General features: G+C 38.3%; 1 long non-coding RNA gene across 1 annotated transcript in view; it reads right to left on the reverse strand.

The window, feature by feature from the left end:
- Nucleotides 1-3849: 3849 nt before the first annotated feature.
- Nucleotides 3850-22469, reverse strand: part of LOC138413650 (uncharacterized) — a 57983-nt gene continuing 39363 nt past the window's right edge. Inside the window, exons 2-3 of the long non-coding RNA XR_011246058.1 lie at nt 4633-4745; nt 3850-3956 (exon numbers count right to left, since the gene is read on the reverse strand). This is a non-coding gene — a long non-coding RNA (uncharacterized lncRNA). The remainder of the gene's footprint in view (nt 3957-4632; nt 4746-22469) is intronic.

A 22469-nucleotide genomic window follows, 5' to 3' on the forward strand; every position in this document is an offset into this window, starting at 1 on the left:
GTGTTAAGTGGGGGAGCGGTATGCAGTGCAACTGGAACCAGCACTGAACAGCAAAGACTGCTGATGACTGAGATGGGGACTCAGTATTCGAAAGTGGCAAGATCCGTCTCTGCACAGGAGCGGAGAATGGTGAATCCAGCATGGGGTAATGCTGATTATGCAGAAAAACTCTTGAACAGCAAGAAAAAGAAAAAGGCAACGCAGTTGACAGAGGGACTGCGAATGGCACAGCTGGCAGCATATCAAAACCAAGTCTGCGGGCACAAGAAAGGTCATGGAGGGAGAGGAAGGGGATGTGGAAGAACTGACGCTTGTTTCAAATGTGGCAAAATTGGACATTGGATCAGGGATTGCCCTGAGAACCAATACACATAGTGCGATTGAGTAGCGGTGGAGCTGGGGACAGTGAAGGATTCATCTGGTGCAGACGCGGAGACAGAGAGAAAGTTTCAACCTACTCACCAAATTCGTAAGAGCACTGTAACACGCACACCATATGAATTACTGTTAGAACTGATGCATATATGCAAAAACACACAATCAAAGTAAATGGTAAAGACATCACATTTTTGGTAGATTCAGGTGAAAACAGAATCAGTCTCCAAAAATGAATGTTAGAGATGTTTTAAAACAATTGAAGCAACAGGTACGACAGTGCTAGAGAGATACACTGTACCATTGTTTAAAAAAAAAAAATGAGGTTAAGGAAATTTTAAACATTAATTTTTGTTGTCACCACGCTGGCTGATAGATATTATTGGTAGAGATTTCATGTGTTCATTGAGTAATATGCTAATTTTAACATCACAAGGCGTAGATGTAACTAGAGGATTTGATATATGCATATCAATGGAAGATTCTGAACACTTCCCTCACCTCTGTAAGTAACACTTTCTTGTGAGATGCTGAGGTACTCACCCAGATGTAATTACAGATGTTATCCTAACACAAAGGATGGTAGAGAAGGTTAGAGTAAGTAGTTAAAGAATGTGATAGAGAAAGTTAGATTAAAGATTAACGATAGGTTAGGTTGGTTATACTAGAACAGTAATCACTGTGTTGTCTCAGTAGCTTAGATTGACTCACTGGACAAATTGTTTAAGGTATCAAATTCTGATCTCCATGTTCTATTAAGCAAAGGAGAACAAAAACAATTGGTATTGAAAGTTTTGGAACTTTGGACCAAAAGGGGTTATGGGAAGGGAAAAAACATCTGATCCCAATAATAAAAATAATTTAATCAGAGGTTTAGAGGTAAATCACAAAAGATTTCTGCAGTGATAAATGCAATTAGGACTGTGGAATTTATTATTGTCAGACTGAACACTTTTCAAAAGCTAAGTGACTCAGATACAGTACAGCTGATAAATGCAGATATGAAGCTGTTTGTGGACGACTCAGCATTAAAAGATCCAGCAACTGGTAGAAGCCAAGTGGGTTTTGACGTTACAACTTTGTATGACAAATTTGGCTGAATCACTCATTACATTATTCTGCAGAAGCTGCAGAATTGGTTGCATTGATTGAGAAATGCAAATATGTAAGTGACAGGTGTCAACATATACACTGGTAGCAGGTATGCATTGGGAGTGGTATATGATTTGGCAGATTTTTGGCTAAAGGGAAATTCTCAAACCCATTACCTACCATACATTGGTTGCTGTTCTGATTGATGCTGTGTTGTTATTCAAACTAATTGCGTTCTGCAAATGTGAAGCATTTTTTAAAGACTTTTCAGTTTCACAGGGGAATGTGAGAGCAGAAGCTGCTGCAAAAGCTGCAGCAAAGCACAGTCTGCTTGTCCGAGGCGTTTCTAAATCTGATAGGTCATTAACACCTAATGTATTTGATGGGTCATTAACATTTAAATACAGATTTAAAGGAGCTGCAGATAAGGGCAGCTCAGTTAAAAACAAACAAAAAAACTGTTTGAAGGAAAGTGGATTGTTTGGTGGCTATACATTTTGGTCTGGAACAAATAGGAAATCCTGTTTAGAAAGATATCTGTTTCCTCATAGTTGACACATGGTCAGAACCAAGTGTCAAAGGGGGGATAACAAATGTAGGAAGAGATACAGATATATTGGTTTACAAAAGAATTGTCAAACTCACAAATGACTCACAAATTATTTTTAAATTTTCATTAGAGTTATATAATTGGTACTATAATAATATACAAAGAGGAATCCAGATTATATAAAGTGAACTGTTTGAGGGATTTTATGGAAGAACAAAGTGAGGGAAAGCAATACTGTCTTGATTTTATTGACATGTGTGTTTCTCCACATTTAAACAGGACTCTTCAGCAGTTGCGAAGGCACTGCTCAGGGAAATCTCTAGGACCACACGTCTCACGAAGAGGCGGCACATTGATTAGGGGGTTGGCTAGGGTGACGCTGCTGATAAACGATGACGCCGTCAGACAAAAAGTGACACCTGATGGGACGACTGGGATGCAGTTCGAGGGAAAAGATGTGTTCCCTGTCCTTGCTCACAGTCATCATAGTCCTGCCAACATTGCTATGGCAGGTGAAATCTTGGCAGGAAGAACAACACCAAACTAAACTGAGCATCATAGGCAAAAAAAAAAAATGGAAACTCTTGTTTGAACTGACAAAGCCTGAAGTCAATTCATGGTATGCAGCCATGAAGACAACTGCGAGGAAAGATCATCAATGAGAGACCTAACCTCACTTACTTCCATACAGATTGCACTCACTATTATGAAGATATGAGTGTTCCACATTGAAAGTGTCTCCAAAGGATTTGGGGGACTCTTCCCATGGTGGGGAAATGTGCGAACAACACACACAGAATAGATGGGATTGTACTTAGTGGGGGTTGGGTTTTCATTTTTGTTTCTCCCAATATTCAGGGCCTCAGAAATGTGGCTCTGCGAAATAGGATGGCTTTGGACATTATGCTCACCAGCCAAGGAGGTGTTGGTCACATAATCTGATCTGATTGCTGCACATACACATATACATACATACATCTGACAATTTGATGCATATTGTTTTTCATTTAAATTGCCTATTGTTTGAGGAAAAGAACAAGGACACACAGATTCCTGAAGCATGGAATTGGTGGTCATAGTATATTTTAAATGTGAAAAATGTGTCATTGGAATATTTGACATCGATTCAGATTTTTGTTTGTATTTAAGTGTTGTTGGTCTGGTGTATTGATTGTGTACTATTTGTGTACTTTAATCAAGAATGCAATTGGATATGTTAAATTTCCGGGCCCTCATCTAGAATGAAATTCTCAATTTCAAGATGATGCGTTTGTCTAAAAATGATAGTTGTTTAGTGAGCATGAAATGCTCAAAGGGGGGAAATGTAATGGAAATTTTTACATTTGTGAATGTTTAATTGCATTAGCAGACATGTATGTGGATGACTGACCAAATGGTTCACCAAATTGTTTATCTGAAAGGGCAACCTTAAGGTTTACGATGGTGGCTTAAGAGACTTGAGTTGTATGGCCTCGAGAAACCAAATCTTTATGGCTTCTCATGGTATCTCTGATTGGGATCAAACAACTGGGATCTCACAGGGGGGGTCATCCACAGAACATGTAAACAAATGGCCAGGATGTCTCCTCCACTGAGTGAAACTACAGGAGGGTAATAAATACCTTTGAATGCTTAGTGGGAGGGGGCTGAGAGTTATAAGAACACAGATTCTCCTATGTTCTTTGCTCATTTGTGCATGTCATTCAGGTAATGTGTACTGATGAGTCCATCTGCAGATGCTGAATTAAACTTTCAGAAAGAAGTGTTTGACTTTGTGCTTGTTTCACAGAAATTGCCACCACAGTATTACATTTTTTATTACTCACCTTATTGTTGGAACCTCAACCATATTTACTGTCCCTGGCTCAGACTCTCTCTCAAGCATCTACAGTAGGTGTTTTCATTCCCAAAACACAGGCTCTCTTGTGGTTCCAAGAGTCTGTAAGAGTAGAACAGGAGGTAGAGCATTCAGCTACCAGGCAGACAACTTCTGTGCATTTACAGTTAAACTTAAAACATTCCTCCCCCCCCCCCCACAATCCACAATGGGACCATGGTTGTTCTCATCTGCATGGAGGAAACTGACTGTCACAGAGTCATCAGCAAATTTGAAAAGTAATCTGTTGTCATGCCAGCTGCGGCAGTCATCAGTATACACATTATAAAGGGGAGGTGAAAGGACACAGGAGGAGACCCTGTGGATGATGACAATGTGTCTTACATGCATTACTTTCTGTGTCAGTTGCCAGTTGCAGCTCGAGGCATGTATCCAAAATTATCTTTTCCAGGCACTATACTGATACTGTAGTCACTACAAGTTACGCACGTTCCATTTTGCCTGGGGGACATTTAAAACAAACCAGTCTACAACACAATAAAAATCACATGAAAATCAACCTCCCTCCTCATCTTTTCATATTTTTTTCTCCTCAATTTTTTAATGTGGATTTAGAATTTGATACTGAGCATAGCCGTGAAATTGCCCCCCCAAATAGAAATGGTACAAGTTGTCAAATAAATGTTATCTACATAAATCCCCACAGATTTCAAAAACATTCTCAGAACAAAGTTAACATCACAGTATATTGTAAGGTATCACATTTTTTATTACTCACCTTATTGATGGAACCTCAACCATATTTACTGTCCCTGGCTCAGACTCTCTCTCAAGCATCTACAGTAGGTGTTTTCATTCCCAAAACACAGGCTCTCTTGTGGTTCCAAGAGTCTGTAAGAGTAGAACAGGAGGTAGAGCATTCAGCTACCAGGCAGACAACTTCTGTGCATTTACGGTTAAACTTAAAACATTCCTTTTTGATAAAGCCTTGCTGGATCAGGTGAGTCCTGAACCATCCCTTAAGCTGCTATAGGTCTAGACTGCAGGGGAAACTCCCATCATCCACAGAGCACTTCTCCACTTCTCTCAAGTGTGGGGTGTTTTATACATTTTTAATAACATTATACAGATCACATTATAGCGTGACATATTTCTGGTTGAGGACAGGAGGAAATTACTGCAGTAAAGTGTGAAAGATGGGTAAAGAAGAGTTGAAGTGGAGTATAAAATGACCGTGGTATTAATGATAAACTAATCACATGAGGGATCGTCTCAGTTGTTCATTTGGAAAAAGGGAAACTGTAATAAAGTTATTGCATTACCTGAAAGGTTTCACAATGTAACTTGATACGAATCCCCTTGCGAGTCTGCTATTGATCCGAAAAGTCTGAATCTGTGAATGTCTTTCACACTTTCCTTCAGTCACTTTCCTCTTGTTAATCGTTCCTGCTTCAGCTCACCGGTCGTAGCCAGAGGTGTGTTCCATCCAGGGCCGAAGGTGATGTTGCTTACTGCGGGGTTAACCCCCTTCACTTCCACCAGCAATTGGAAAACAACACAGGGAGCTCCGCATCATATCAACTCGTTACGCTATGATGTAATCCATATAACGTTATTAAAAATTAAAAAACAAAAAAGATATTACCAGCCTATACACCTCTCCTACACAGGGGAAGACCACGCCTCCACGACACACACTTTCATCAGAAATGAAACTTATCTCTCTCTCTCTCTCTCACCTGTCTGTGTGTGTCGGGTCAGATCAAGGTGATCAGCGGGACCTTTCATGTGACACCTGCATTTAGAGACGCGGTCTTTCAGTCGCCTGCAAAGACCCCCTCCTTTGCGCTTACCGCTCTGAACGCTGTCTCTGTCCACGCGCACAGTATGGAAGCCCTTGATGGTGGTGTTTTCGTCGGGAACATCCTGGTGCAGCCATGTCTCCGTAAAGCATATTAAACTACACTCAAGATACTCCTTCTGACTTTGGACCAGTGCAGTCAGCTCGTCCATCTTATTCCCCAGCGATCTCACGTTTCCCATGACAATGGAGGGAAGACTCGGCTTATAGCTCTTCTTGATAAGTCTTTGTTGTTTCACAGCCTCCCTTTTCCTCCGTAGATTTTTGCCTTCCTCTGCATCCCCTGTGTGTCCGAATCAAGATTTCAGCCGGAATATCATTGTACGTGGTCACCGAAGGTCGCTCGCTCTCTCCAACTCCACGCAGGGAAAGACCGCGTCTCTAAATGCAGGAGTCACGTGAAAGGTCCCGCTGACCACCTTGATCTGACCCGACGCACACACACACACACACACAGACACGTGAGAGAGAGATAAGTTTCATTTGTGTGTGTCGTGGAGGCGTTGTCTTTCCCTGTGTGGCAGGAAAAGTGCAAAGGTAAGATCTTGCTTTTTTTTAATAACGTTATACGGCTAGAAGGCAGCAGGGGCAGACAGGGAATTTCTTGAGATTATATCAAAGAATAAAGTGATTGAAGAGAGTAAGGTATTGAGATGAATCGCATATGATTCAGACTTCACACCAAACACAGCAGATAGTAGATTCAGTAGATGGGACGCGGGACCAAAAATATTTTGGGAACTTTTTAAAAAGAAGACCATCAAAAGTTTTCAGGATCTAAAAAATCAGTATGGATTAAACAATCAAGATTTATACAGATATCTACAGATGCGGCATTATATGGAGAAAACTATAAAAAAGTTTAATTCAGATGAGCCTGAGTCAGGAATCATTAAGTTCTTTATCTCAGCATATGATTCAAACTAATCACAAAACTATATAAAGAAGTGGAAAGATTAAAGGGTAACAATATGACATTTATAAAAGAAAAGGGGGGAAAAGAGACTGGGTGGCAGTTAGATAGATAGATAGATAGATTACTTAATCATCCCCGGAGGGAAATTAAGTTGTCATAGCAGCTCGTATATCAGAACACAACAAAACACAATACAATAGAACAAAACAAAACATTGAGGTAAAAATGAACAAAAACAGAAACACAAGATGAATAGGCAGACAAGTAGTGCAGTGGCAATATGATGGTAATAGTAATGATGATATGATGGTAATGTTATTGTTAGACAGTATATAAGAATAGTAGTACAGTATATATATATATATATATATATATATATATATATATATATATATATAGTATACAATATAACATAATATATATTTATATAGATAGTACTTATACCAATATAATAGCAGTTTATAGTAATAATGGCAGCAACAGTATATATAATAATAATAGTAATAGTAGTAGTAATAATATAATAATAATAACATGTACACATGTATAAATATGTGTATATAGACTTATATATACGAAGAATATACAGAGAATATACAGAGTATGATATAATATGATATGATATATAGTATATAGTAGGGTATAAATATAAGTACTTGACTATACAATATACTATCAGTGTAAGAATATGTAGACTGGGTGTGCAAAAGACAATATTATTGTATAAAATGGTCTGTAATATCAAAATGGTTTAATTAACACATATCACAGAAGTAAATGTTCCAGTATATGGGGCGTAGTGTAGTACAGGGTACATGGTGCAAGGGTGACAGGTATGTTAGTTCAGTTCTGTGATGGTGGCTCTGACAGAGGTAGATGAGTTATAGAGTCTTATTGCGGTTGGAATGAACGATTTCCTGTATCGCTCCTTAGATCAGCGGGGTTGGATGAGCCTGTGGCTGAAGCTGCTCTTTAGCTTGTCCAGTGTTTTGTGGAGGGGGTGAGAGGGATTGTCCATGATTGCCAGCAGTTTTGCCAGCATCCTGTTCTCCACCACCTCCTCCATGGTGACAAGCTTAGAGCCAACCACAGACTCTGCTTTCCTTATGATTTTGTTCAGTCTGTTGGCGTCCTTTGTCTTGATGCCCGCACCCCAGGACACCACAGCAAAGAAGATGGTGCTCGCCACAACAGACTGATAGAACATCTGCGGGCATTTTGTTCCAGACATTGAAGGACCCGAGCCTCCTCAGGAAGTAAAACCGGCTCAGGCCCTCTGTGTGGGTGGACCAGTCCAGTTTATTGTCCAATGTGATACCGAGGTACTTGTATGCAGGTACCACCTCCACATCCGTCCCACTGATGCAGACAGGAGAGGGCAGGGGCTTGTTCCTCCTGAAATCCACCACCATCTCCTTCGTCTTCTCCACGTTGAGCTGCAGGCGGTTCTCCCCACACCACTTCACAAAGCGGTCGACCAGGTCCCTGTACTCAGCCTCCCCCCGCCCTCAATACACCCCACAATGGCCGTGTCATCAGAGAACTTCTGCAGATGACACGACTCAGTGCAGTGCTTAAAATCAGCAGTGTATGTGGTGAAGAGGAAGGGGGACAGTACAGTTCCCTGGGGGGCCCCGATGTTACTGATCAGACGATCAGACACACAATTCTGTAATCTCACAAACTGTGGTCTGCCCGTCAGATAGTCATCGACCCAAGTGATGAGGGGAGCACTCACCCGCGTGCCCTCCAGTTTGGCCTTCAGCAGTCTGGGCTGGATGGTGTTGAAGGCGCTGGAGAAATCAAAAAACATGATCCGGACTGAGGTGTTGGGTCTGTCCAGGGAGGAGTAGGCCTTCTGCAGCAGGTAGATGATTGCATCATCAACCCCAACATGGGGCTGATATGCAAACTGCAGGGGGTCTTGTGATGGGCACACCAGTGGTCTGAGGTGTGCCAATACCAGTCTCTCCATGACCTTCATGATGTGAGAGGTCAGTGCCACCGGCCTGTAGTCCTCCAGTGCAGCAGGACGTCCTTTTTTGGGCACTGGGACCAGGCAGGATGTTTTCCAGAGCACTGGCACTCTCTGAAGGTGTAGGCTCAGGTTGAAGAGGTGCTGGAGAACTCCACAGAGCTGGCTGGAACATGCCTTCAGCACACGAGGGCGGATGCGGTCCGGTCCAGCAGCTTTCCTCTGTTTGAGCCTCTCCAGCTCTCTCCTCACCTGGCTGGCTGTGATGTGTAGTCCAGACTGGAGGGTAGGGGATGTCAGTGGTGGGTTTGAGGGTGGTGCAAAGAGGTGTGTGTTGCAGGAGGTGGTGGTGGTGGGGGACTGTGGGTGATGTGAGGATGTCCTGGGGGTGGGAGGTGTGAAAAAGTCTGTGGTGAAAGCCAGCGGAGGGGTGGGGGGAGATGGTGACGGGTGTGGTGTGGGGCAGAGGATGATGGGGGGAGGTGGGGGGTTGTTGCTCTGAGAAGCAGTAGAGGCAGTCGTAGAGGCAGTGGAGGGTCCGCTGGGGGTGGGGTGGTTGTTGTTGAACCTATTGAAGAACGTGTTCAGCTCGTTCGCACGTTATCAGAGGAGGAATGGGACAAGGTAAATGAAGGACAGTGGAAAACAACATGCTCCCTCTCATGGAGAGAATATGGTTGGAAGAACATTGTAAGATACTTTATTACACCAACACAACAGAAATCTCAAGACACACGACGTTGGAGACTGTGTGGGGAAAATAAGGCCAACCATTTTCATATCTTTTGGGGATGCCCTTGTATTATACCTTTTTGGCAAGAGTTAAAGAAGAGTATGGAAACAATTCTGAAAGTGCAAATTCCACTTTCATTTGAAGTTTTATATTTGGGAAAAGAGAACCAGGAGATTAAATACATATTTGGAATAATGATGGTGGTGGTGGCTAAAAAGGCCATCACCAGAAAATGGCTAAAAAAAGATCCACCAAAAATAGAGGATTGGGTAGATGTAATGCTCGATATATATAGAATGGAGAAGCTGACTTTCTCAGCTAGACTAAAATCAGAAACTTTTAAAAACTACTGGGAAAACTGGATTGATTTTGTGTCTCCATTGAGAGCAGACTTTGTGCAATAAGGACAGTGTGTATTGCAGAGTGTTGACCCCCTTGGTTCAGGCTACAAACTTGTTTATTATTCATTTATTTATTTGATATGTTTACCCCAATCAGGAGACAAGGAACAATGCAGGAGAGGTGTGAAAATAAGGACAAGAGTGAAAAAGCGGTTCATTTTACTTCACATTTACTCTACTGTAACTTTACTTGAGAATTCATGTCCAATTATGTCTCTGCTCTGCGGTGGAAGTATAGGAATGTTTTATACTGTTGTAAAATTATACACATTATGTAAAATATTGATGGAATATTGATATGTGGAATCAATAAAAAAGATAATTGAAAAAAAAAAAAAGCTCTGGGTGTTGCAGGTCAAAAGATCAAATTTGGAGCCTTTTGGGTTCAAATGTCTGGTTAGGGTAACTACACATGCTCTTACTGCTGCTGGTGTTAGAATAACTTTTTGAACATAAAAACACAAGAATAAACAAAAATACTGTTCTCTAAGTGCTGCAACTGACCGTAAACATTACAACCATAACATGAATATGCTCTAGTATTAGAATATGAGAAATTTAATGTTGAGGTCGTATTTAAAGAGACCACTTTGGTGAGAGAATGGGCTGTGATTGGTGGGTGACTGACGAGCACCCATAAACCTATCGGTAGCTGAGCACATGACTCTGTGTCTTGCATGAACTAACACAATGCTTCATTAGTCACAATTCAAGTTCAGGATTTCTACAATGACATTCTCACTTTAAACCTCATTTAAAGTATCTTGAATTGAGGCAAATTAAAGCTGACCTTGAATTATGATCAGTCAGAATCAAATTGTCATATATCACAAATCATAAACTGGATTTATTTTCATAATTAATTATGGATAAAATTACAAAGTATGTTGCAGAAATCTGAAATGGATATCTATATCATTGAGCATTGTTCAAGTTACATTGTACAAGTACATGTTCTACTGAATAAGGGATCAGCCACTTGCTATCTGTAAACCCCCAACCCCCAAGTGAATCTCCTAATATTATGCTAGGTGTTGTTTGGGCAAAGAAAAAATTAAAAGAAAAAAAGTCTAATTTCTGCATTTCAGCAGGTGCTCTTAATAAAAATGTTCCCTTTTTAGCACCATGCATCTTATCCACTGAAATATCCACACTTACATCACTGATATAAACATATACCTATTGAGATTTAAATAAAGTAAATGGAGAATTACAGGATTACCTCCACATTTGGTATGGTTTGAGATACTGCTGCTAGTGCGACATCTAGTGGCAGTGAATATCGCTAATGAATATCATATGTACATAAACACTCTCAGAGGTGGGTAGCAGAACCTGCTGTGAACTTCAGCTGACATAAAAACTCAAAAGCTTTAGTTTGCCCAGTTTGGATGCGCTCCTGATGTAAATATAAAGTATTTAAATCTAGCAGGGCCCATTCTGTTCAATCTGTACAATTTTGACGATTGCCCACTGGTGGATTATTTTATATTCAATTCTTGCCAATAGATCACTTTCTCCTAAGTCTTATACACTGGACCTTTTAAGAAAATACTTCATTCAATACATTGTACTCATTTTCTTGTGGACAGTTTTTCATGCTCAGAAATCTTTGCTTTAACCCTCCGTTTAAGTGAATTGTTCTTTACTTTATTTGAAGTAAGAGTAGTTCAGTTAAAGAAGTCAAAGTACATTTCAGAACCTGTACTTTTATACTTTTACTTGGTTAAAGAAGCCGAAACAGTGGTTAAACTTCTTTATTTTTAATACAAGTATCTGTACCTCTACTTGAGTAAAGAATGTGTGTGCTTTTATCACCTCTGCACACACATACACACACACAGTGGATTTTTTTTAACAACAGGGAGACCACAACTTCACAATAACACAACGATACCCACAAGCAACAGTTAAATTCTCGGGTTTTCAATGAAACCTTATTAAACAATTGGACAAATGAAGTCTTATATTTATGTAACCCAGATCTCCTGGGCCTGAGTTTGTAAACACAAAAAAAAATGAATATGATCTCAGAAGAATATTTGAAACGAATCTTATCTTTTGTTTAAATTCCTCTAATTAATATTAAAGACCACCACAACTGTATTTTAAAAGTCAAAACCTTCACAGGTGTTTATTTACAATAGGAAATAAATGAAAAGGCTGTGAATTCCTCTCAGGAAGTAAAATATTTACAAAACAAAATAAATGCACAAAATAAAATACAGGGTCTTTTTAAATTGTTTAAACTGTTCCTTTGACTTCTCAATTTACCCTTTAATTCACTGCATCTATGGGCAGCACTTTTTCTATGAGTGTGTAATTCTGGGTTCAGTATCTTGCCCAAGGACAGTTTGGCATGCAGATAGAACCACCGACCTACTGGTTAGAGGTCCACCTCTCTACCCCCCTGCAGCCACAGCCGCAAATCACATATAAAATATGTATATAATAAAATGTATATAATCTGTGTATTTGTGAAAAGAGAAACTTATTCATGTGACCTCAATGTAATCATCTGTACACAAGTCTTGTGTTTTTGCTGGCAGCATGCTACAGGGCTAATGACCACCAATCATGCGTACAGATTTTCATTGATAGGAAACTGTCCATATAAAGTCATTTATTTTCTGTCATTGTCTTTGCAGCTATGGATACCCAGATCCTGATTACCTCAGTCGAGTTGAAGACGAACCGAAACTCAAGGGAATTGACTGAGTTTCTGTAGAGTTTGTTATCTATCACATGAATGGACTAGCTCATGTAATCTTTTAAGTTACACTATTATCTCTGCAAATTTATGTACAAACATCTCCCATCTTAAAACCCACATATAAAGCAAAACATAAGACTACATAGAAGGGATAATTAATGTCATTTTAATGCCATTTGATGATTCATAAATAATGACCATCTCACAGCTTCAGATTTCTATTTTCCTGTCCTGACAGCCAATGTCCATATGTTTTAGGTATTTTTTTCCCATTCTTGTCATATATGTCGAGAACGTCTTGAGAGAATTTCTACAAATTTGGCACAGATCATTCACTTGGACTTAAATGTGACCTGATTAGATTTTGGTGGTCAACGGTCAATGTCACTGTAGCCTCACAAGCAAATTATTTTGTGAACATGACACAGTATCTCCGGAACACCTTGAGGGAATCATTTCACATTTAGTTGGACTCAAGAGTTAATTTATTTGATCCACTTTGATTCAAAGATGAATATGTTAGATTTCAGTGGTCAAAGGTCACAGTGACTGGAAAGAAAACATTTACATTTCTTTTATCATTCCTTTATCATTCCTGAATGATTAATGATTAATGCTCCGCCTGCAGACAGATTTTGTATTACTGTTTTTTTAAATGATTTGTATGTAATCTACTATACTGTTTAATACTATAAAATATTGTTGAAAATTAATGGCTAAAACTAATGGTCTGTTTAAGGTAAAACTTTATATATGTGTAAGCAGTGTAATGTGGTGCTATGACAAGGCTACCATTGTTTTCTTGTTATATAGTGTTTATTTTACATGGTAACTTGTGCATCTAATGTTTTTCAGTTCATAGTGTTACTTCGCAGTATGTGAACTACTGGTTAAATGATTTGTTCCTAAGGTCAATTGGTCAATTCAAAAGGAATTGACCATTAGGCCTGTCAGCTGTATCCCACTGAAGCATATATACCTTGACTAAAACCCAGGTAAACTTGATTGGGTGAATGGCTGTGTTGCTGTGTGCAAGCAGTGCTGCCAGTAACCTTGGTGTTGGTTTCAGCTCATTTAGGTTGACAAATACACCCGGACAGAAATGAAACCACAGTACTTCAGTTGTAGGAGAGCCAATTCTAAAGTTTGAAATGTGTCTGTATATCTTAGCTTTAGCACTGTTGTTTTCAATGCTAAAAACGGGCTAACGTTAAGTCAGTACGATTTAGCCTGATGATATTATGGCTCAAAAGAGTTCATGTAATTAAAGGAGACGGACGTCTGTGAAGAGAGAGAGAAACTGAGATGGTTGCTGGTGGATGGACCCTGCTGTTTTATTCTTCCCTGGATTTTCGCCACTGTGTGTGCTGCCTGTGTTCGGATTGTGACTGCCATCACCCCTTTCTGTGACTGTCATTGCCCCATTGCTCCTCGTTTTGGACCTGTGAGTATCGAACTGATATGACAATGCACATGCTTTTATTTTATGCTCTTGATTGAGTGAAGTGGCCACTCAGTTTTCAGGCCTCACCGCACCCGAGCATCACTACAGGCCTGCAACTAAGTTTCAAGTTGATCATTTCTGAAGTGGGCCCACATGTGATGTTTGTGAGTTAATTTACAGTTGATAGGAATTGTGTTTGTTTTTATTCAGAGACCTGTGAAAGGTAAAGATTTTATTTAACCAGTGAATTAAAGGGTAAATTGAGAAGTCAAAGGAACAGTTTAAACAATTTAAAAAGACCCTGTATTTTATTTTGTGCATTTATTTTGTTTTGTAAATATTTTACTTCCTGAGAGGAATTCACAGCCTTTTCATTTATTTCCTATTGTAAATAAACACCTGTGAAGGTTTTGACTTTTAAAATACAGTTGTGGTGGTCTTTAATATTAATTAGAGGAATTTAAACAAAAGATAAGATTCGTTTCAAATATTCTTCTGAGATCATATTCATTTTTTTTTGTGTTTACGAACTCAGGCCCAGGAGATCTGGGTTACATAAATATAAGACTTCATTTGTCCAATTCTTTAATAAGGTTTCATTGAAAACCCGAGATAACAATTAGCACACATCCAGTGCTCACAGACAAAAATCTATGTCCTTATAAAAATCAATTAATTAGCTTAAACTGTACCTGAGTCTTCACCTGGAACAAAAGTTGTATTCAAGGATCAATTTTAAAGTAAAAGTAAAATTAAAATAAGTTAATCATTGATTAGGCACTGCCATGCCCTTGGTTTATTATTATTTAGGGTCAAAGAATAACTCAGACTAAAGGTCCCATTCATTTAGATAACATATATAATCATATTCAAACCACTACTTCAGGTGATTTTCAGCTGCATAACCTGTGAGTCACCGCTTTTCCCACACTAGTTGGCTGCCTAATCACTCCTGGCCCTTTGCTACATACATCAGAAGGGGGTTATCCGTAATCAGCATGCTCTTTCACAAGATCCATGAGTTTAATTAGCACAAAAAATTTTTTTTGTTAATAATAATAATAGAAAACAGTTCAACATATCTGAAAATAAAATATACAATTATTTGAAACAATATGAAATTAAGAGCAAAGTATAGTGATAAAAGGCTGTGTAATGTTTTAGAGTTTAATATTTAGAAAGTAACAAAATGTCCTTTCAGTTTGTCTGATACAAATACATTGTGTATACATCAATCTCTTGTTCTGATTCTGTTTGATGAGTGCATTTGATGGCTCATCAGATTTTTTTGGTAAATTGAGTGGATTTATTTTGAGAATACTCGAAGTGCACAGTATGACACTGCACCCCACATTATCACGGACAGCTTTGGAAAAGTACTAGTTTGCAGCAACGTCACTCACATGAGAAGATACTGTAGCTCTGTGCATCAAACAGTGTCAGGTCTAGGATATGATAAGCTTTGATACCATAAAGACTGGAACTGCAAGCCTAGCTACATAGTGTAAATATTTTTTTTTTTTAAACTCTAACACTGTCTGATTTACACATTACATACTGTGAGCTGGCTGGTAAACGAGCAGCCTGGAGGATTTAGTTTGTGGTAGTAGTTAGAGCTCTAGACTCTATTAAACGAACAGGACTTTTGAGCACACAGGAAGTGTTTGAGAATTTAGTTCAGTTTGTGATAGATAGATAGATAGATAGATAGATAGATAGATAGATAGATAGATAGATAGATAGATAGATAGATAGATAGATAGATAGATAGGGAACCTCCAGCCTTAAAATAAAAAGTCATAAAATTTTTGATCTGTGATAACACACCCTGACAAGCTTGACCAAATCTGAGACAGTCAAAGCCATAGAAAGTCAACTTGGATCCTTGTTCCTGTTTTACCCATTTAGTTTTTTATTTTTCTGCATCATTTGGGCCTCTGTCTGTGAGAGAGAGGAGCCATACAATCACGCCTGTTGTTATTCTTTGGATGTTTACATACTGAGTTCTCGTGCAGCAAAGCGCGCTCTCTGATCTCACCCCGTATCTGGTTTTTATTCCCCCTCACTTTATCTATTTTTTTTTTTTTTTTTTATGACCCCCCACTTCCTAAACCCCCCTCCTCCCCCTCTTATCACCCCCCTCTTCTCCCCCCCCCCCCCCCCCCTCTCTTCTCGTGACCTCACTAGGTAAAAGTTCAAAGTCGTAAAACTGTCACTTTTTGACGAAAGGTGTTAAGTATATCTCTCTCTCCTCCATGCGGATGAGAACAGCCATGGTCCCATTGTGGATTGTGAATCTGTATTGGTGTGACTGTGCATTTTTAGTACTAAATGTGACAAAACCAAGGACATGAGTTTTAGGCACCAGCCCTCAACCTCTCAGAGTACTATCATCAAGGTACAGGTGGTAGACTTTGTAAAGAACTACGGAACAAGTACCTTGGGATGATTATTAACTATGATCTCTCTGATGACTATGTCCCTGATGATGACTGTTTGCATTACGGATAGCAAGTGGCTGATCCCTTATTCAGTAGAACATGTAGTAACATGTCCATTTCCATGCTGTTTATTTAAAAATAATTTACTTGTCATCTTGTACAATGCTCAATGATATAGATATCTATTCCAGATTTCTGCAACATACTTTGTAATTTTATCCATAATTAATTATGTAAATAAATCCAGTTTATGATTTGTGATATATGACAATTTGATTGTGACTGATCATATTTCAAGGTCAGCTTTAATTTGCCTCAATTTGAGATACCTTAAATTAAGTTTAAAGTGAGAATGTCATTGTGGAAATCCTGAACTTGAATATACCTTTGCATGCTTAGTGGGAGGGGGCTGTGAGTTATAAGAACACAGATTCTCTTATGTTCTTTGCTCATTTGTGCATATCAATCAGGTGATGTGTACTAATGAGTCCATCTGCAAATGCTGAATTAAACTTACATAAAGAAGTGTTTGACATTTTGCTTGTTTCACAGAAATTGCCACCACAGCACAGAGTACAAACACGGTTGTGGTAAATCATCTTAACCAAAGTACCTTGCCTGCTACGCCCACTGGGGGGTTCTGCATATGTTCCCTGTTTCATCTTAGCACGCTGCTCGGCTAACCAGGGAACATCCAAAGAATGGAGCCTTCAGCGCCAATCATAACTGTGTCCCCATTTGCAACAAATGGGTAAATCATAACAAAGGGTTCCTGACTGAACTCGGAATTAAATGGTTAATATCTGAAACTATAATAGTTCAACTGAATTGTAGAAATCTAATGTTATTTTAATGCTACCATTACCTGTCTTGACATGTACTGTAGATGCTTGAGAGAGTGTCTGAGCCAGGGACAGTAGACATCACTGAGGTTCCATCAATAAGGAGAGTATTGAAACACATGATATTTTACAATATACTGTGATGTAGATTCTCAGAAAGTTACAGAAATTTGTGGGGAAAAAATGTTTGCAGATGCTATGAATGTCATGTTAATTTCTGACACTCAGTTCACATTTATAGAGTTGGCTTGTTTTGTCAAGAAATCATCCATGTAAAATAAAAGAACATGGAACAAATTATTTATCATGTATTGCTCTATTTCTTTCTTTACCATTGTCACATTCAGTATGGCCAGAGGCATTATGTTTTCAGGTTGTCCATCCATCTGTCTTGCCCATTCATGTGAATGCGATATCTCATGAACAACTACGTTATGTTAGTCAAAGGTCAAAAGGTCAAGCTCACATGACTTTGCATTGTTTTGAATACAATTTATCAGGATTGTCCAAAGGAAATATCATTACATGTGGCACAAACATTCATTTGGACTCAATGATGACTTGAATAGAATTCAGTTGTCAAAGATCAAACGGCAAGGTCACTAGGACCTCACAAAGTTCACTTCTTGCCTTGTAAATGTGATATATCCGAAATGCCTTCAGGGAATTTTTTCACATTCACATGAATTTGGGTTTCATTTTGGTAGCCAAATGTCACAGTGTTCTCACAAAGTATGTAAATATTTTTCCTTAAATTGATATCTAAAGATCAGCTCATGGGAATGTCGTCAAACTTGGTAAAAATATTAACTTCAATTCAAAGATGAAGGATTCCCTTCGAAGTTAAAGGTCAGAGTAACGTCACTGTGAATGTGATATGTTAGGACTGTCAGTAGGGAATTTCATTATATCTGGTAACTTGGACTGCTTGAGGGAATTTCTTGAGATTATATCAAAGAATAAAGTGATTGAACAGAGTAAGGTATTGAGATGAATCGCATATGATTCAGACTTCACACCAAACACAGCAGATAGTAGATTCAGTAGATGGGACGCGGGACCAAAAATATTTTGGGAACTTTTTAAAAAGAAGACCATCAAAAGTTTTCAGGATCTAAAAAATCAGTATGGATTAAACAATCAAGATTTATACAGATATCTACAGATGCAGCATTATATGGAGTAAACTATAAAAAAGTTTAATTCAGATGAGCCTGAGTCAGGAATCATTAAGTTATTCATCTCAGCATATGATTCAGACCAGGGAAAGAAACTAATCACAAAACTATATAAAGAAGTGGAAAGATTAAAGGGTAACAATATGACATATATAAAAGAAAAGGGGGGAATAAGGACAAGAGTGAAAAAGCAGTTCATTTTACTTCACATTTACTCTACTGTAACTTTACTTGAGAATTAATGTCCAACTATGTCTCTGCTCTGCGGTGGAAATATAGGAATGTTTTATACAGTTGTAAAATTATACACATTATGTAAAATATTGATGGAATATTGATATGTGGAATCAATAAAAAAGATAATTGAAAAAAAAAAAAAAAGCTCTGGGTGTTGCAGGTCAAAAGATCAAATTTGGGGCCTTTTGGGTTCAAATGTCTGGTTAGGGTTACTACACATGCTCTTACTGCTGCTGGTGATAGAATAACTTTTTGAACATAAAAACACAAGAATAAACAAAAATACTGTTCTCTAAGTGCTGCAACTGACAGTAAACATTACAACATGAATATGCTCTAGTATTAGAATATGAGAAATTTAATGTTACTCTGCTACTTCAGCCAACTTGCGGGAGGATGAGGTCGTATTAAAGAGACCACTTTGGTGAGAGAATGGGCTGTGATTGGTGGGTGACTGACGAGCACCCATAAACCTATCGGTAGCCGAGCACATGACTCTGTGTCCTGCATGAACTAACACAATGCTTCATTAGTCACAATTCAAGTTCAGGATTTCTACGATGACATTCTCACTTTAAACTTAATTTTAAGTATCTTGAATTGAGGCAAATTAAAGCTGACCTTGAATTATGATCAGTCAGAATCAAATTGTCATATATCACAAATCATAAACTGGATTTATTTTCATAATTAATTATGGATAAAATTACAAAGTATGTTGCAGAAATCTGAAATGGATATCTATATAATTGAGTATTGTACAAGTTACATTGTACAAGTACATGTTCTACTGAATAAGGGATCAGCCACTTGCTATCTGTAAACCCCCAACCCCCAAGTGAATCTCCTTATATTATGCTAGGTGTTGTTTGGGCAAAGAAAAAATTAAAAGAAAAAAACTCTAATTTTTGCATTTTAGCAGGTGCTCTTAATAAAAATGTTCCCTTTTTAGCACCATGCATCTTATCCACTGAAATATCCACACTTACATCACTGATATAAACATATCAGTCAGGTTTGCCTATCTCAGCTGTGGAGAAGGGAGGGAGACTGTCACCTGTGCATGTACACCACTGTATCTCTCATGGAAGTTACCATTTTAATTATGTTAGAGGCAAAAAAATTGTGAGCATTGACAGCCATTTTTAGATATGATAGGTAAAGTGAGCAGTATCGGCTACAGAGTTTACCCATAGTCTGCTGCTGCCATCTTCCTCATCCTGCTACTGATTGGCATAATCATTGCCATTGCAGTGGTCTGTTGCAAGTGGAGGAAGAAAGCTCTGAGAAAGGACAAAGAAGGAGTGCCACTCCGGGATGTTTAGTGTGTGTGTGTTTCAGCACATGCACACACATGCACACATATTATTGTGGGAACAAGCGGTACAGCTGAACTGGACTGAGGCCTGCAACGAAAGTAATAGTTCAAAGTTCCACTGTCAAACACTGGAATCCACCCTTCCTTTAGTTTCTGTGAAACTGAATATGTTGAACATATTTTATTCTTACTTCATCTACTACTATCATTTCATGCTGCAAAAAATAAAAGATAGAAACACTGATAGTCATCTTACTGAAGCTGTTATATTTCATTCATTTTCTTTTGTATTTGCTTAGTGGTATTTGATAATTGTAGATAAAGACTACCATTTCATTTTATTTATTTCATTTTATAGAGACCTTTCTAACTTCACATTTATTTTTTTAGTCTGGTGAAAGCAACACTTTATGGAAAATCAAGACTTTGTGTATATTATTTTGTATCTGATGCTTAACTTATTGTGTATAATTGAAATTAACACATTTGTATATGATGCTTTTGTTATACGTCTGTTTTTTGCAGATAATTTTGTATTTGGTGAAAATATTTAACATTTGATAAATATTGTTATAAACAGAACCATTTATTATCTCAGTTCTGTTAAATGGAAAATAGCAAATATTACAATTTGTGTCTGTGCCTTATTAGAGATGGAATTGGAGATGTCAGGATTGCAAAAATGCTTGGACTGAATGTGCAGAACCCAGAACCCCAACACACTGAATAAACAATAGTACTTGTTAATTAACCCTAAGTGATGTCCAGGGGGCTTACATCCATCTATAGTTTTATGAACTTCACTGTAAAAGGAGTTCTGTGCATCTTCATCAAAGGGTGACAAAAAAATCTAAAAAGTGAAACCTGATCCATTTTATGTCTATTAAATCTTGACAAAAGGCATTCATATTTTTACACTCTTACCTTAATAATTCTAGATTCTATAATTCTGTATGGGTTTGAAAAAAATCCACTCTAGCAGATACTTATATGTTATGTAATCTACTTTAGTAGCCTCCCTCATAAATTTAGTTTTTTTTTTGTCTTCTGGCATTGAGAGACGAGTAATCTCACCAGTTACAGTTAAAGCTGTAAAGTTACCCAGATTAACTTCATTATTTTCATTTAGTCAATCCAAAGAGTAAAGTGGACAGAATGCATTTTGTTGATTCTACAAATTTTAGCAGGGAGATAACACAATTTCTATGCCAAGATAGAAACAACAATAAGGTTTCACAACTAATATTCAGCAATGAGATGGTCATGATCACCCATGGGCATCATGTAAGAAAACCAAAATACAAATACAAAGTAGAAAAGATAAACCATAGTCTTTTACAAATTTGGGTAAATAACCAAGAATTAAGAATAGCCTTGTCCATGCCTATAATATGAAGAGCCACAGTGAAGGTAGAGGTAATGAGGTAGGATAGTAATCAAAGGAAATATCCTGTTTCAGGGCCATTCTGCACCCATCAATTAAACCTCAAATGAAACCATTTGTTACATTCACAGACTGACATTTCTACAGATAATTACATCTTGATGCCATACAATATAATATGGTTTACGGCAAACAAAAGAGAAGTACTTAAATGTCTCAGAGAAACATTGTCTGAACCATAGACTGTATATAAAGAGGTCTGAACCCAGTTATCTTGCATGGCTTAAGCCTGGCCCCCAGCTTTACTTTGGGGAACCTTGGAGTTACATGAAAACAAGCCTCTGGGACAGCCTTCTTCCACCTACAAAATATGAAAATGAGAAAGATCTCATCTCAAAGAATGCTGAAAAAGTAGTCCATGCATTTGTTACCTGTCGACCGCTTGGGGAATTCTGTGAAAGAATAAAAATGTTGTGGCTTGTTCAGATGTGTTTGACTCACTGCAGAATGGGGAGAGACATCACACAAGGCGGTACAATTCTTTCTAATGGTCAACATTCAGAGTTTAGGTTTTGAATCATCACTTAAATGGATAGTTCAACGCAAAAAGAAAATTCACTCATTATCTACTCATCTCTTTGCCGATGGAGGGGTCTCTGTGAAAACAAATGTGAATACAACTCCAGGAAGTCCTGGACAGGCTAATTTATTATACAATTATGCTCCAATCATTCACTAAGTCATGTGATAAACACCTTCAGCACCCCTGCTGATGTGGCATATCTGTATGCATTGGGGGTTCAAGTAAATTGAATTCACACTGTGATGTGAGAGCTTGTGAATGGTTTGTATTTATATAGCACCTTTCTAGTCTTGATGATCACTCAAAGCACTTTACAATACAGTTTGCAATTCACCCATTCACACACATATTCATACAGTTTTTTTTTCAATGAAGGGCAATTTGGGGTTCAGCATCTTGCCTAGGTATACTTGCTTGTGTGTCTTGTGTTGCAAGATCCTGCTTTGGCTGGAGCTGGGGGCCATCAGTGAAGTAGAGGTAGCTGGCCACTGCCTCATATAATAATAGCCATGCTCATCCTGCCATTCAGATGAGTTTTGATTTCTGTAGCATTAATCTGATCTTGTTTTGGTCTGGAATTCAGTTCCTG

This window comes from Paralichthys olivaceus, chromosome 14 (assembly GCF_024713975.1).
Source record: "Paralichthys olivaceus isolate ysfri-2021 chromosome 14, ASM2471397v2, whole genome shotgun sequence".
In the NCBI taxonomy this organism is placed as follows: Eukaryota; Metazoa; Chordata; class Actinopteri; order Pleuronectiformes; family Paralichthyidae; genus Paralichthys; species Paralichthys olivaceus.